Here is a 15,438-nt window from a genome sequence, read left to right as displayed (position 1 = left end):
CCCCTTTGAACTCCTATTTGGACACCCTGTGAGAGGTCCTCTAACACTTGTTAAGGAGGGTTGGGAACAACCTTTAAAAACTCCAAAGCAAGACATAGTGGACTATGTACTTGGCCTCAGATCAAGGATGGCTGAGTACATGAAAAAGGCCAGTAAAAACCTTCAGGCCAGCCAAGAGCTCCAAAAGGAATGGCATGACCAGAAGGCTGTTTTGGTTCAGTACCAACCAGGGCAAAAAGTGTGGGTCTTGGAGCCAGTGGCCCCAAGAGCACTCCAAGATAAATGGAGTGGACCCCACACAATTGTTGAGAAAAAGGGTGAAGTCACCTACTTAGTTGACTTAGGCACTGCCAGGAGTCCCCTTAGGGTGCTCCATGTCAATCGCCTGAAACCCTACTTTGACAGGGCTGATCTCACCCTGCTCATGGCAACAGATGAGGGACAGGAAGAAGAGAGTGACCCTCTCCCTGATCTCTTCTCTTCCACAGACCAAGATGCTCTAGTGGAAGGTGTAGTTTTGGCAGATTGTCTTACTGCTGAGCAGAAAGACCACTGCATAAATCTCCTGGGTCAGTTTTCTGAACTCTTCTCTACTGTGCCAGGCACCACTTCTTGGTGTGAGCACACTATAGATACTGGAGACAGCTTGCCTGTCAAAAGTAAGATCTATAGGCAGCCTGACCATGTCAGAGACTGCATAAAACAAGAAGTGCAGAAAATGCTTGAACTAGGAGTGGTTGAGCACTCTGAAAGTCCATGGGCCTCTCCTGTGGTACTTGTACCAAAACCTCATTCCAAGGATGGAAAGAAGGAAATGGGGTTTTGTGTAGATTATAGAGGTCTCAACCAAGTAACCAAAACTGATGCTCACCCTATACCCAGGGCAGATGAGCTAATAGATACACTGGCATCTGCCAAGTATCTAAGCACTTTTGACTTGACTGCAGGGTATTGGCAGATCAAATTATCAGAAGATGCAAAAGCAAAAACTGGATTTTCAACCATTGGAGGCCATTACCAATTCACAGTAATGCCTTTTGGATTGAAAAATGCACCTGCCACTTTTCAAAGGTTGGTGAATACAGTCCTGCAAGGGCTAGAAGCTTTTAGTGCAGCATATCTAGATGATATAGCTGTCTTTAGCTCCAGCTGGGATGATCACCTGGTCCACCTATGGAAAGTTTTGGAGGCCCTGCAAAAGGCAGGCCTCACTATCAAGGCTTCAAAGTGCCAGATAGGGCAGGGGAAGGTGGTTTATCTGGGACACCTGGTAGGTGGAGAACAGATTGCACCACTTCAGGGGAAAATCCAAACTATTATAGATTGGGTTCCCCCTACAACTCAGACCCAGGTGAGAGCCTTCTTAGGCCTCACTGGGTATTACAGGAGGTTCATAAAGAACTATGGCTCCATTGCAGCCCCTCTTAATGACCTCACCTCCAAGAAAACGCCTAAAAAGGTATTGTGGACAGCTAGCTGTCAGAAAGCTTTTGAGCAGCTGAAGCAGGCCATGTGCTCTGCACTTGTCCTTAAAAGCCCCTGTTACTCCAAAAAATTAATTGTCCAAGCTGATGCATCTGAATTAGGGGTAGGGGCAGTCTTATCACAACTTAATTCTGAGGGCCAGGATCAACCTGTTGCTTTTATCAGCAGGAGGTTGACCCCTAGAGAAAAGCGTTGGTCTGCCATAGAGAGGGAGGCCTTTGCTGTGGTCTGGGCACTGAAGAAGTTGAGGCCATACCTGTTTGGCACTCACTTCATTGTTCAGACAGACCACAAACCTCTACTTTGGCTAAAACAAATGAAAGGTGAAAATCCTAAATTGTTGAGGTGGTCTATATCCCTACAGGGAATGGACTATACAGTGGAACATAGACCTGGGAGTACCCACTCCAATGCAGATGGACTCTCCAGATATTTCCACTTAGACAATGAAGACTCATCAGGTCATGGCTAGTCTTATTGTCCTTCGTTTTGGGGGGGGGGTTGTGTAGGAAAGTACCATCTTGCCTGGCATATTACCCCCATATTTCACTGTATATATGTTGTTTTAATTGTATGTGTCACTGGGACCCTGCCAGCCAGGGCCCCAGTGCTCATAAGTGTGCCCTGTATGTGTTACCTGTGTTATGACTAACTGTCTCACTGAGGCTCTGCTAATCAGAACCTCAGTGGTTATGCTCTCTCATTTCTTTCAAATTGTCACTAACAGGCTAGTGACCAATTTTACCAATTTACATTGGCATACTGAAACACCCTTATAATTCCCTAGTATATGGTACTGAGGTACCCAGGGTATTGGGGTTCCAGGAGATCCCTATGGGCTGCAGCATTTCTTTTGCCACCCATAGGGAGCTCTGACAATTCTTACACAGGCCTGCCACTGCAGCCTGACTCAAATAACGTCCACGTTATTTCACAGCCATTTTACACTGCACTTAAGTAACTTATAAGTCACCTATATGTCTAACCTTTACCTGGTAAAGGTTGGGTGCTAAGTTACTTAGTGTGTGGGCACCCTGGCACTAGCCAAGGTGCCCCCACTTGTTCAGGGCCAATTCCCCGGACTTTGTGAGTGCGGGGACACCATTACACGCGTGCACTACATATTGGTCACTACCTATGTGTAGCTTCACAATGGTAACTCCGAATATGACCATGTAACATGTCTATGATCATGGAATTGCCCCCTCTATGCCATCCTGGCATTGTTGGCACAATCCCATGATCCCACGGGTCTCTAGCACAGACCCGGGTACTGCCAAACTGCCTTTTCAGGGGTTTCACTGCAGCTGCTGCTGCTGCCAACCCCTCAGACAGGTTTCTGCCCTCCTGGGGTCCAGCCAGGCTTGGCCCAGGAATGCAGAACAAAGGACTTCCTCAGAGAGAGGGTGTTACACCCTCTCCCTTTGGAAAATGGTGTTAAGGCAGGGGAGGAGTAGCCTCCCCCAGCCTCTGGAAATGCTTTCATGGGCACACATGGTGCCCATTTCTGCATCAGCCAGTCTACACCGGTTCAGGGACCCCTCAGCCCTGCTCTGGCGCGAAACTGGACAAAGGAAAGGGGAGTGACCACTCCCCTGACCTGCACCTCCCCTGGGAGGTGCCCAGAGCTCCTCCAGTGTGCTCCAGACCTCTGCCATCTTGGAAACAGAGGTGCTGCTGGCCACTGGACTACTCTGAGTGGCCAGGGCCAGCAGGTGACGTCAGAGACTCCTTCTGATAGGCTCCTTCAGGTGTTGCTAGCCTATCTTCTCTCCTAAGTAGCCAAACCCTTTTTTCTGGCTATTTAGGGTCTCTGCTTTGGGGATTTCCTTAGATAACGAATGCAAGAGCTCATCAGAGTTCCTCTGCATCTCTCTCTTCACCTTCTGCCAAGGAATCGACTGCTGACCGCGCTGGAAGCCTGCAAAACTGCAACAAAGTAGCGAAGACGACTACTGCAACTCTGTAACGCTGATCCTGCCGCCTTCTCGACTGCTTTCCTGGTGGTGCATGCTGTGGGGGTAGTCTTCCCCCTCTCTGCACTAGAAGCTCCGAAGAAATCTCCCGTGGGTCGACGGAATCGTCCCCCTGCAACCGCAGGCACCAAAGAACTGCATCACCGGTCCCCTGGGTCTCCTCTCAGCATGACGAGCGAGGTCCCTTGAATCCAGCAACTCTGTCCAAGTGACTCCCACAGTCCAGTGACTCTTCAGTCCAGGTTTGGGGGAGGTAAGTCCTTGCTTCCCCACGCCAGACTGCATTGCTGGGAACCGCGTCTTTTGCTGCTACTCCGGCCTCTGTGCACTTCCGGTGGAAATCCTTTGTGCACAGCCAAGCCTGGGTCCACGGCACTCTAACCTGCATTGCACGACCTCCTGAGTTGTCCTCCGGCGGTGTGGGACTCCTTTGTGCAACTTCGGGTGAGCACTGTTTCACTCCTCTTTGTAGTGCCTGTTCCGGCACTTCTGTGGGTGCTGCCTGCTTCTGAGAGGGCTCCTTGTCTTGCTGGGCACCCCCTCTGTCCCCTGACACAATTGGCGACATCCTGGTCCCTCCTGGGCCACAGCAGCATCCAAAAACCCTAACCGCATGACTTGTAGCTAGCAAGGCTTGTTTGTGGTTTTTCTTCAGGAAAACACTTCTGCACGACTCTCCACGGCGTGGGACATCCATCCTCTAAAGGGGAAGTTTCTAGCCCTTGTCGTTCCTGCAGAATCTTCAGCTTCTACTGTCCAGTAACAGCTTCTTTGCACCCACAGCTGTCATTTCCTGGGCATCTGCCCACTCTCGACTTGGTCGTCACTTTTGGACTTGGTCCCCTTGTTCCACAGGTACCCTCGTCTGGAAATCCATCATTGTTGCATTGCTGGTTTTGGTCTTTCCTGCAGAATTCCCCTATCACGACTTCTGTGCTCTTTGGGGAACTTTAGTGCACTTTGCACTCACTTTTCAGGGTCTTGGGGTGGGCTATTTTTCTAACCCTCACTGTTTTCTTACAGTCCCAGCGACCCTCTACAAGGTCACATAGGTTTGGGGTCCATTTGTGGTTCGCATTCCACTTTTGGAGTATATGGTTTGTGTTGCCCCTATCCCTATGTGTCCCCATTGCATCCTATTGTAACTATACATTGTTTGCACTGTTTTCTAATACTATACTGCATATTTTTGGTATTTTGTACATATATCTTGTGTATATTTGCTATCCTCATACTGAGGGTACTCACTGAGATACTTTTGGCATATTGTCATAAAAATAAAGTACCTTTATTTTTAGTATATCTGTGTATTGTGTTTTCTTATGATATTGTGCATATGACACTAGTGGTACTGTAGGAGCTTCACTCGTCTCCTAGTTCAACCTAAGCTGCTCTGCTAAGCTACCATTACCTATCAGCCTGAGCTGCTAGACACCCTATACACTAATAAGGGATACCTGGGCCTGGTGCAAGGTGTAAGTACCCTTTGGTACTCACTACAAGCCAGTCCAGCCTCCTACATGCATGCGTATTGCAGCAAGACGCTTTAGGGTTTAGAAAAGGGCTCGGAGCCCTGTCGACGTCACGTCAGTGTTTTTCATTGGTTAGTGGGCTTGCCTATTAAAATCTGCTTCCTTTCATTAGTCGAAGGCATGCATATGTCATGCCTTTCCGGTGGCTAGCCCTCCTCGAGCGCATCGACCAAGTACAGAAAAGATGCGAGGCTCACTGTTTTCTGTTCGGCTCGTGGACTACTTTTTCTCTAATTTACTAGTGCGATTTCGCTTGGCAGAAGTCGAGCGCTTTACATAGTTAAATGCACTTTTTCAGGTTACGTACATAAATGCACTTTTGCCGATAGGTGAAAAGTCGGGTTAGGAGTTTACAACGCTATCCGCTCTAACATGAGCAAACCCGAGACCCGTTGCATTGCAAATGCTTGTTTGTATTAGTGCCCTCCCTCCCTCCTCCTTTCTTCTTCTTTCTTTTATTCCTTTTCTAACGTGGGCTTTATTTTTTGTCTGTTTATTCTAATATATTTATTCTAATTTAATTAGTCTAGTTAGTTTTTTCCAAATGTAGGTCCAATTCAGCATTTCAGGGTGTTAATGATGGTTTCATGTTCATGACGTTCAGTTATCGTTTTAAGAGGATTTTCTGTTTGCCGCTCGTAGGCAGGTCTGGTAGGCGGGGTCTTTACAGACATGATTTGGGGGGGGAGTACGGATGCACAAAGATAGGAGGTCAGGGAGTTTGGACAAGGAACAAAAGGGAGGAAAAGGCAAGGGGAACTACAGAAGGTGGACAGCAGGACAGATAGGTACTGGATTGGTCGGGTCAAGGTGGGCATGGAAAGAGGGTATTGATGAGGGGTAAGTTTTGTAGAGGGTGTGGGTGGGCTTTTTATGAAGTTTATGCATTAGTGAGGAGTTCTAGTTTTGTAACGCTAAAATGCCAAGGTTAATTGTTCCAGACCTGTTCTATTAAAGCACCATTTTACCCCATTTAGAGTGTTCTGGTTTGTACGCCATTTTGCCCGATCGTCCATGTTGGTGTTGTAAAATGCTTTACACATGTCCCTCTAAGTAGCCTGACTTCTCTTTGCCACTCTACCAGGACAGAACTAGGGTGTACTGGTATGAATCTGAGGTCCGCTACTGGGTAATGTGTTAGCATTACATGGTAAGACTCCACCAGTCATACCACATAATACTTTCACCTTGCTACAAGTGGCTTTCTCTCTTCGGCCCTGGGTCAAAGTCTGATGAGAAGAAATAAGTGCAAGTCCCCAAAATGAGTGCTGGTGGGTCCCACCTGTAGTCAACGCTCAAATTAAGCACTGGTTCCTGCACTGGTGCCGTGGGAGTGGGCCGGCTGCATGTGTTCCACGCAGGGATGAACCCACAGACGGGCAGCATCGCCAGGGAGCTGGGAAGGCTGGCTCCCCCTTCCTGCTCCGTAGGAGTGGTACACGCCGTCTTTGAATGCATGCGAGCCTGTCATTCCCAGGCAGTGTGGGATTGGTGCCTGCCCCATTCATCGTAGCAGCGTGTGCGCGCGCCTCGGAGTACGGGGACCGGGGATGCCAGAGGAACCTACGGATTGCCCTGCTTGGTGCTGGGGCGTTGGAGATTATTAGAGGCTGGTTGGACGGAAGGCGCGCCTGGGGGGCTCTTTTTCTTGGCCGCGCCTATCTGTGGCTCTGTGATGGGCAGGAGGATGGGAGCCCGGGATCCTGTGGAACGATAGGCTGCTGCTGACAGTGGATGCTTCTCTGGTCCAGCCCTTGTCTGTATTTTAATGTATCCTGTGCTCCAAGCCCTCAAGAATGCCCTTGTGACATGGACAACGAGCACGGGGTGCACGAATCCGGCAGATTGGTAGGAAGCTGCTGAGAGTGGATGGCGTTTGGGAACCGGCTGCCTGCCTGTGTGTGCGCCTCGCCTGCTGCGGGACCTCACAACCTGCCCGTGCTGCGAGATCCAAGCAGGGGAGCTTGAATTGGCGGTCTGCGGCTGTTGCTGAGAGGAGATCGCTCCTGGAGACAAGCCCCTGCTTCAGTGATCCCCCCGTGTACCAAGAGACTTCAGAGACTGCCTGGGAGGCTAGCTAGCGCCCTGTAGACCGGTGAGCTGGTGTTGCTGCTGAGAGGAGACCGCTTCTGGAAGCGAGCCCCCCCCCCCACGCCTGGGAGATCTCACCCGTGTACCAAAAGACTTCAGAGCCTGCCTGGGAGGCTTGGACGCTGCAGGCCGGTGAGCTGGGGCTTGCCGAGAGCCACCCCCTGCCTGGGTGAACCCCCGTGTACTACGAAGCTTCAAAGCCTGCCTGGGAGGCTTGGACCCTGCAGGTCGGTGAGCTGGGCTTCTGCGGGCGCAGGGTCGCCCTTTGGATCCATCTACCTGCCTTTGGTGTTTACTCCCGGGGCACAGAGCCCTCCCAGCCCGCAGCCCCTCTTCGTGATCTGGAACGCGGAGAAGGCTTCCTGCACCCCCCGGAATGGTAAGCGTCTGTTTATGCTGCTGGAAGCCGCCCCCTGCTCGTGACTCTGCCAGGCCCCCTTGCCCCTCCCATGATAACCAGGGCAGGGAGCATGGGCGCTCATGGCTGATCTGCCCCTGCCATGTGTGGCCTCTCAGAGAGACCCCCTCCCTTTGACAGCCCCTCAGCACGTCTGTGCCGCCAGCTCTCGGCCAGCTGCGGGGCACGAGTGTGTGGATGGGGCTGGCGTTAGCATCCTACGAGGACAGTTGTAGTGATATGCCCCCACCCTCCTCGTTGTATTATTAATATGCGGCTCGTTCTGCTGCGCGCGTTGTTGTCGTCCGCATTACATTTTTGGTCTGGGATTTGCCACATTTGGCTTGGAAGCCCGAATCTGAGGAGGAGGCGCCATGAAAAGGGGGCCTCTAGGAACAGTGATTATACGTGTCCTGGTTTTAGCAGTAATTGGCCTCACTTCACACCTGCAGCGCGCTTTAGCTGCTTCTTTGGGAAGGATGAATGAACGCAGCATGGGCTGCCTTGGGTGCAGGACGAGGCAGGCCCCAGAGCTGCCAGGTGCCCCAAGCCTTGCAGTACACCTTCAGCGAGCGCCGGCTTTTTAGGCAGTAACTCGTTGCATTCTGGGACTTGCAGGTCTTCCATGGCAGACCGTGTCTGGCCTACAGAAGGCAGCGTCAGTTAAAAGCCCGGACTGGCTGGAGATGCTACGCAAGACGAACGGGACACTTGGCTGATATATGTCTAGGACCCTGCAATACATCGATGGCGACAAGTGGTGCAGCAAGCGTGCCACATGCCCCCAGGGAAGGAAAGTGCACCCCTTAAAAAATACAGTCATAAGGGGCCCAATAGACGTCTCAGAACCCTGAACCCGGGCGCAACTGCACCGACTGCACTATTGAGAAGTAGAACCATTATTGTCACAACTTTCCTGAATGTTTTACACTGTGATTGATTAAAGTGAGGTCGCCTAAAGGTCTGGTGGGAGCAGCGTATTTACACCGTGTTACAAGGGGTGCTGTGTCGTTGTATGCTACAGGTTCAGCCCTATCACCGACCCGTGCTTGTTACTTAACCGCCCCACGTGGCTCTAGTTAACCCCTCCCGGGAGCTCAGAAGCCTTGCGTGACCCCATCCTGCTGAACGCAGGCCGGTTCACGCAGGATGCGTTAGAGCTTGAGGTACGAGCCCTGCGATGGGTGCTGCCCAATGCCAGTCCATCTAATGCAACGCAACTCTCTGATAGCCTTCTTTCACCCTGAACAGGGCGCTGCACTGCCAGCGTCCTCCCACCCACTGCAGGTGCCGCTTTTCCGGCCTCCTTTCACCCTGAGTAGGGTGCCCCTCTGCCAACCTCCTTCCACCGTGTGCAGGACGCTGCTCTGCCAGCCTTCCCCCACCCAGTGCAGAGCGCCGCACTGCCAGCCTCCTTCCTCTCTGAGTAGGGTGCCCCCCTGCCAGCCTCCTTCCACCCTGTGCAGGGCGCTGTACTGCCAGCCTCCTTCCTCCCTGAGTAGGGTGCCCCCCTGCCAGCCTCCTTCCCTGTATAGGGTGCTTCACTGCCAGCCTCCTTCCTCCCTGAGTAGGGTGCCCCCCTGCCAGCCTCCTTCCACCCTGAGTAGGGTGCCCCCCTGCCAGCCTCCTTCCACCTGAACAGGGCGCTGCACCTCCAGCCTCCTCCCACCCACTGCAGGTGCCGTTCTCCCAGCCTCCTTTCACCCCTAATAGGGTCCCCCTCTGCCAGCTTCCTTCCAACCTGGGAAGCTCCCTGCCAGCCTTCTTCTAGCCAGTGCAGGGCGCCTCTCTGCCAGCCTCCCTTTGCCCTGAGTAGGGTGCCCCTCTGGCAGCCCCCTTCCATCCAGTGCAGGGCGCCGCTCTGCCAGCCTCCTTCCACCCTGAGCAGGACGCACAACCACCCAGCGCAGCGTGCTCCTGGCACTGTTCTACCAGCCTCCTCCACCCAGTGCTGCATCCCAGCCACCCAGCGCAGCGTGCTCCTGGCACTGTTCTACCAGTCTCCTCCGCTGGGATTGCCCTCCGAGCCCCTTCACCGAGTGCGGAGTGCTGCTGTGGCTTCCTCGCCACCACCCACGCTGCGTGGCCCTGGCGCTGCTCTGCCAGCCGCTGCAACTTAGTACAGTGTGGTGCGGGCTGAATTTTGCCAGCTTCCATCCACTCGGGGCAGCTTTTGGAGCTGCTGTGCCACCCCCTTCCACCCAGTGCAAGGTGCTACTCTGCCAGCCTACTATGCACCCATTGCACCCTAGTGCTGGTGCTCACGTGGCTGCTTCCTGCAATGTGTTGTTGATTTTCCCTGCCAGTCTCCTGTGCATCGGAGGCGGTGCGTTGCTGGCTCCAGGCTGCCTCTTTCCCAAACACCTAATGCAGTGTGCTGCTGGTGTTGCCTCGCTGTCACACTCATTTTCTCCCAAATAACGCGAGCTACTGCTGCATTGCCAGCCACTACCCCAACCACCCAAAGCAGTAAGCAGTGGGTACAACACATACACCGCCTGCTATCCACCAATGCAGACCCTGCTCTCCTCTGATGCCCTCCTACCTACCAATGCTGCCCTCCTCCCATCCATCACAGCGGGATGCTGCTCCTACCTCACATCCACTCATTATAGGTGGCTTTCCTCCTAGTCCCGCCCACTGCAAGGCCCTGTCCTCCTAATCCAGGTGAGTGCACTCTACCCACCCTTCATTCCAGGGTTCTGCCCTCCACACAACCTCGCCCTCGGCGATGCTGCCCTGTTCACAACTAAACACTGCAAGCTGCTGCGCCTCTCACAAATAGAAACTCTGCAGCATGCTCACTTCTTACAGCTATAAACTGCAGGATGCTGTTCTCACAGCTATAAATATTGCAGGCTACTACCATCTTCATAACCACACACTGCAGAATGCTGCCATTCTCACAACTAAACACTGCAGCGTGCTGCCTTCTCACAACTGAACACTGCAGGGTGCTGCCTTCTCACAACTGAACACTGCAGGGTGATGCCTTCTCACAACTACACACTGCAGGGCGCTGCCTTCTTACAACTACACACTGCAGCGTGCTGCCTTCTCACAACTGAACAATGCAGGGTGCTGCCTCCTCACAGGGTGCTGCCTTCTCACAACTACACACTGCAGGGTGCTGCCTTCTCACAACTAAACACTGCAGGGCGCTGCCTTCTCACAACTGAACACTGCAGGGCGCTGCCTTCTCACAACTGAACACTGCAGGGCGCTGCCTTCTCACAACTGAACACTGCAGGGTGCTGCCTTCTCACAACTGAACACTGCAGGGTGCTACCTTCTCACAACTGAACACTGCAGGGTGATGCCTTCTCACAACTACACACTGCAGGGTGATGCCTTCTCACAACTACACACTGCAGGGCGCTGCCTTCTTACAACTACACACTGCAGGGTGCTGCCTTCTAACAACTAAACTCTGCAGGATGCAGTCCTCCTCACAACTACACACTGCAGGGCGCTGCCTTCTTACAACTACACACAGCAGGGTGCTGCCTTCTCACAACTGAACACTGCAGGGTGCTGCCTTCTCACAACTGAACACTGCAGGGTGCTGCCTTCTCACAACTGAACACTGCAAGGTGCTACCTTCTCACAACTGAACACTGCAAGCTGCTGCACCTCTCACAAATAGAAACTCTGCAGGATGCTGTACTTCTTACAGCTATAAACTGCAGGATGTTGTCCTCACAACTATAAATATTGCAGGCTACTACCATCTTCATAACCACAAACTGCAGAATGCTGCCATTCTCACAACTACACACTGCAGCGTGCTGCCTTCTCACAACTGAACAATGCAGGGTGCTGCCTCCTCACAGGGTGCTGCCTTCTCACAACTACACACTGCAGGGTGCTGCCTTCTCACAACTAAACACTGCAGGGCGCTGCCTTCTCACAACTGAACACTGCAGGGTGCTGCCTTCTCACAACTGAACACTGCAGGGTGCTACCTTCTCACAACTGAACACTGCATTGTGCTGCCTTCTCTGAACTACACACTGCTGGGTGCTGCCTTCTCACAACTACACACTGCAGGGTGTTGCCTTCTCACAACTAAACACTGCAGGGCGCTGCCTTCTCACAACTGAACACTGCAGGGTGCTGCCTTCTCACAACTGAACACTGCAGGGTGCTACCTTCTCACAACTGAGCACTGCATTGTGCTGCCTTCTCTGAACTACACACTGCAGGGTGCTGCCTTCTCACAACTACACACTGAAGGGTTCTGCCTTCTCACAGCTAAACACTGCAGCGTGCTGCCATCTCACAACTAAACACTGCAAGGTGCTGCCTTCTCACAACTGAACACTGCAGGGTGCTGCCTTCTCACAACTGAACACTGCAAGGTGCTACCTTCTCACAACTGAACACTGCAGGGTGCTGCCTTCTCTGAACTACACACTGCAGGGTACTGCCTTCTCACAGCTAAATACTTCAGTGTGCTGCCTTCTCACAACCCAACACTGTAGGGTGCTGCCCTTCTCACAACTGCAGGGTGCTGCCCTTCTCACAACTACACACTGCAGCAGGCTGTCATTCTCACAACTACACACTGCAGGGTGCTGCCCTTCTCACAGCTACACACTGCAGAATGCTGCCATTCTCACAACTAAACACTATAGCAGGCTGCCTTCTCACAACTACACACTGCAGGGAGCTGCCCTTCTCACAGCTACACACTGCAGAATGCTGCCATTCTCACACCTAAACACTATAGCAGGCTGTCATTCTCACAACTACACACTGCAGGGTGCTGCCCTTCTCACAGCTACACAATGCAGAATGCTGCCATTCTCACACCTAAACACTATAGCAGGCTGCCTTCTCACAACTACACACTGCAGGGTGCTGCCCTTCTCACAGCTACACACTGCAGAATGCTGCCATTCTCACACCTAAACACTATAGCAGGCTGCCTTCTCACAACTACACACTGCAGGGTGCTGCCCTTCTCACAGCTACACACTGCAGAATGCTGCCATTCTCACAACTAAACACTGTAGCAGGCTGCCTTCTCACAACTACACACTGCATGGTGCTGCCTTCTCACAGCTAAACACTGCAAGTTGCTGCCCTCTTTACACCTGTAATTGCAGGGTGCTGTCCTCACACCTATAAACACTGCAGGATGCTGTCCTCTTCTCAACTTTCCATTCCTAGCACTGCTTTTCTCACAGCCATCTACTACCAGGAAGATGTTATCCTCCACTCAACCACCCACTGCAGAATACCCCTGAACGCATGACACCCCCTCCTCCCCTGGCCCTGTTGGGATAGGGCAGCTTCCTAAAAACCTGATTGAGCATGCTGCCATTCTATCTACCCAGTGCAATAGAGGCTGCTTCTAATGCCACCTTTTTCGAGCAAGGTGGAGAGATGCTCATTCTTACCCACCCTTCTTCTTAAGACATCCCTGGAGCAGCTCAGATAGCACTTTAAAAGGCACCTTCTGACTTCCAGTGCTATTCACCTTCGTGTCCTCTCCCTGTGCTTCAAGGGCCCAGATTGAGTTGTCTGTTCACTTCTGTTTTCATCCTTTGCATTATGGTACTTGTAGTTATTCTGTTGCCATCAAAACACCCGGTATTACAAGATGTAGTGACCTGCCTTCGACTACCGGAGGGTGGTTTAAAATCACTCATCCGCCCCAGCATAAAACAGAGATCAGCATCCCTGAAGGGGGAGGGGGTACCCGCACCCGAGTCACCAGACACCTTATTTCCAGTCCTAGGCCTTTCTGACACTAATCACTGCTAACAGGCGTCAGTCAAGTTGTTCGTTTGAAGCAACTCGGAACTACAGATGCCTTAACGCACTAGGTTGGCAAATGAAAATCTAGGCCAGATAACCTGCTGCTCCGGTGCCAGGCTGCTAGGTGGCACCCCTATATCACCCTGACATTGACACTGGCGAGTAGCTCGTCTAGTCGTGCATTTTGGGGCCCTGGTACTTACCCTTTGTTTTCACCGAAACAGATGATGTACAACACGTGACTCAGCCAGGTATGGTAAGGAACCCTTAGGTTGGCTGTACCTCACGGGTACCACAGTTCACTCTCCGCTGATGCTTTTTTTGCTGAAGAATGGAATGTTATCCTATGAAAAGGTCCTGTGGTTCCATTCGGCATCCAGGATTGACTCATTTATTACAGGAACACCCAGGCTTAGAAATTTGGGGCATCTGGCATCCCTGCATGTGGCACCATGACTTAGCCTGGCATTTTAGCTCACAGCAGATCTGAGGCCTGGGGTCTATGGAGAAGAGATACGGGACTAGCTTCCCTACATGGGGCACATTAACTTGCCTGGCATTTTAGTTCACAGCATCCCAGATTCTGTGCCTGGACGTCCATGGGGAATAGATGCTAGACTGGCATCCGTGCATGGGGCACCTTAGCTTGGCCTGGCATTTTAGCTCACAGCATCTCTGATTTGGGGGTCTATGGGGAAGAGATGCAAGACTGGCATCCGTGCATGGGGCACCTTAGCTTGGCTATCATTTTAGTTCACAGCATCTCGGATTTGGGGAATGGGGGTCTATGGGGAAGAGATGCAAGACTGGCATCCCTGCATGTGGCACTTTAGCTTGGCATGGCCATTTTAGCTCACAGTATCCTATATCTAGCCCCGGAGGACCATGGTGAGGAGATGCAAGAAGTTGGTAGAAAAAGCAAGTACTGGCTGAAAAGTCAACTAAAACAGGGGAGAGGGGATGCTGGGAGCCCCATACCCTTCTGTGCCCAGGGCAAGGTGTGGTGGGAAATAGATAGAGGCAAGCTAGCTTTAACACTAGAGGCTTATTTGACGCTGATAGACATGTATACTCTCGTTATTTCTCTGTAAAGGCAGTTTGCCACCATGTGGGCTGTGGGCAGAGTGGTGAAGGCCAGCACATTTCCCACGCGTATGCACCAGCTGGGGCTGCATTCCACAGGTGCGGGGGCACGGTGTTAGTGCATGCAACTGACCTCCCTCTTTCCTTGTGCTCAGAGAATGGTGTCATGACATGTTAAAAGCCTATTAAGCCCAGTTCTGTTTTTATTTTTTGTGCGTACTGACAATGTCCAGCTCTTTTGAAACGAGAGCAGGGACACATTCCCGTGTACTTTCAGGGACATGCACTGCTGCGCACCCACACTTGAGGTGTCCCTGGGAGCCGGAGTCCTTGCCACCCAACCTTTTCGGTTTAGGAGGCGGTGCAGCCCCGAGGGGTGGGAGGGACGGGCAGTTCTCTCCCATTTTTGGGCCAAAGGGACCCTGCAGCGAGGCGAAGAAAACAGACGTTTGCTGTGGGCGAGGTGCGTGTGTGTTGGAGGCGCGTGTGCCATTCCTTCTGTGTGGGTGAGTTGTGAGACTGTGCTCTCGTGTGTCTGAGGTGGGAAGCACCAGCCCGTGCATGAGTAAAGCACGCACTCTGTTTTCCTGCCTGCTACGGGCGTCTAGTGTTCGGTTACGACTGATTTACTCCTTCTGCCGTCGCCTGGCTCGAGCTGATTTACCCCTTCTGCTGGTGTCTGTTTGAAAGCGTTTCTGCCGCATTTTGCTTTGTTCACATAGACAATGAAACTACACAAGTCGAAGGAGTTGTGGCCAGGCACGACCCCTGGAATACACACACTGTTCCCCCCCGATGACCTCTGCAAACCCCACCCCAACTAACAAAAGTCTTTGAAACTCCAGTTCGCATCCCCAGGTCTGCTGCCCTCCCCAAGCCCTACCAGGGGCTCAGTCTCACAGCGCTGGGCATCCACGTCTTTTGTGGGCAGCCCCGGCACCCACACGCCGTTCCATTAGCGTGGAAGCGTTTCGCGGGTAGAGTTCGAGCGGCTCCTGCGCCCCATCCCTGTCGAAGGCTCTGTTTCAGCCCCGGCTTCTCACACCCTCCTTAACGCCCCCTCCCCGGCGGCCTTGACGGGCAACAGTCTAGTTAACATGCTGGGCAG

General features: G+C 52.5%; 1 protein-coding gene across 1 annotated transcript in view; it reads left to right on the top strand.

Annotated features, from left to right (window-relative positions):
• The first annotated feature begins 6,477 nt into the window (after nt 1-6,477).
• Nucleotides 6,478-15,438, top strand: part of TENM4 (teneurin transmembrane protein 4) — a 1,476,030-nt gene continuing 1,467,069 nt past the window's right edge. The window contains exon 1 of the mRNA XM_069203936.1: nt 6,478-7,463. The gene's annotated coding sequence lies outside the window, so the exon portion shown is untranslated. The remainder of the gene's footprint in view (nt 7,464-15,438) is intronic.

Source organism: Pleurodeles waltl, chromosome 8 (genome assembly GCF_031143425.1).
Source record: "Pleurodeles waltl isolate 20211129_DDA chromosome 8, aPleWal1.hap1.20221129, whole genome shotgun sequence".
Taxonomy (NCBI): domain Eukaryota; kingdom Metazoa; phylum Chordata; class Amphibia; order Caudata; family Salamandridae; genus Pleurodeles; species Pleurodeles waltl.
This window is presented reverse-complemented; position numbering and strand designations above follow the sequence as displayed.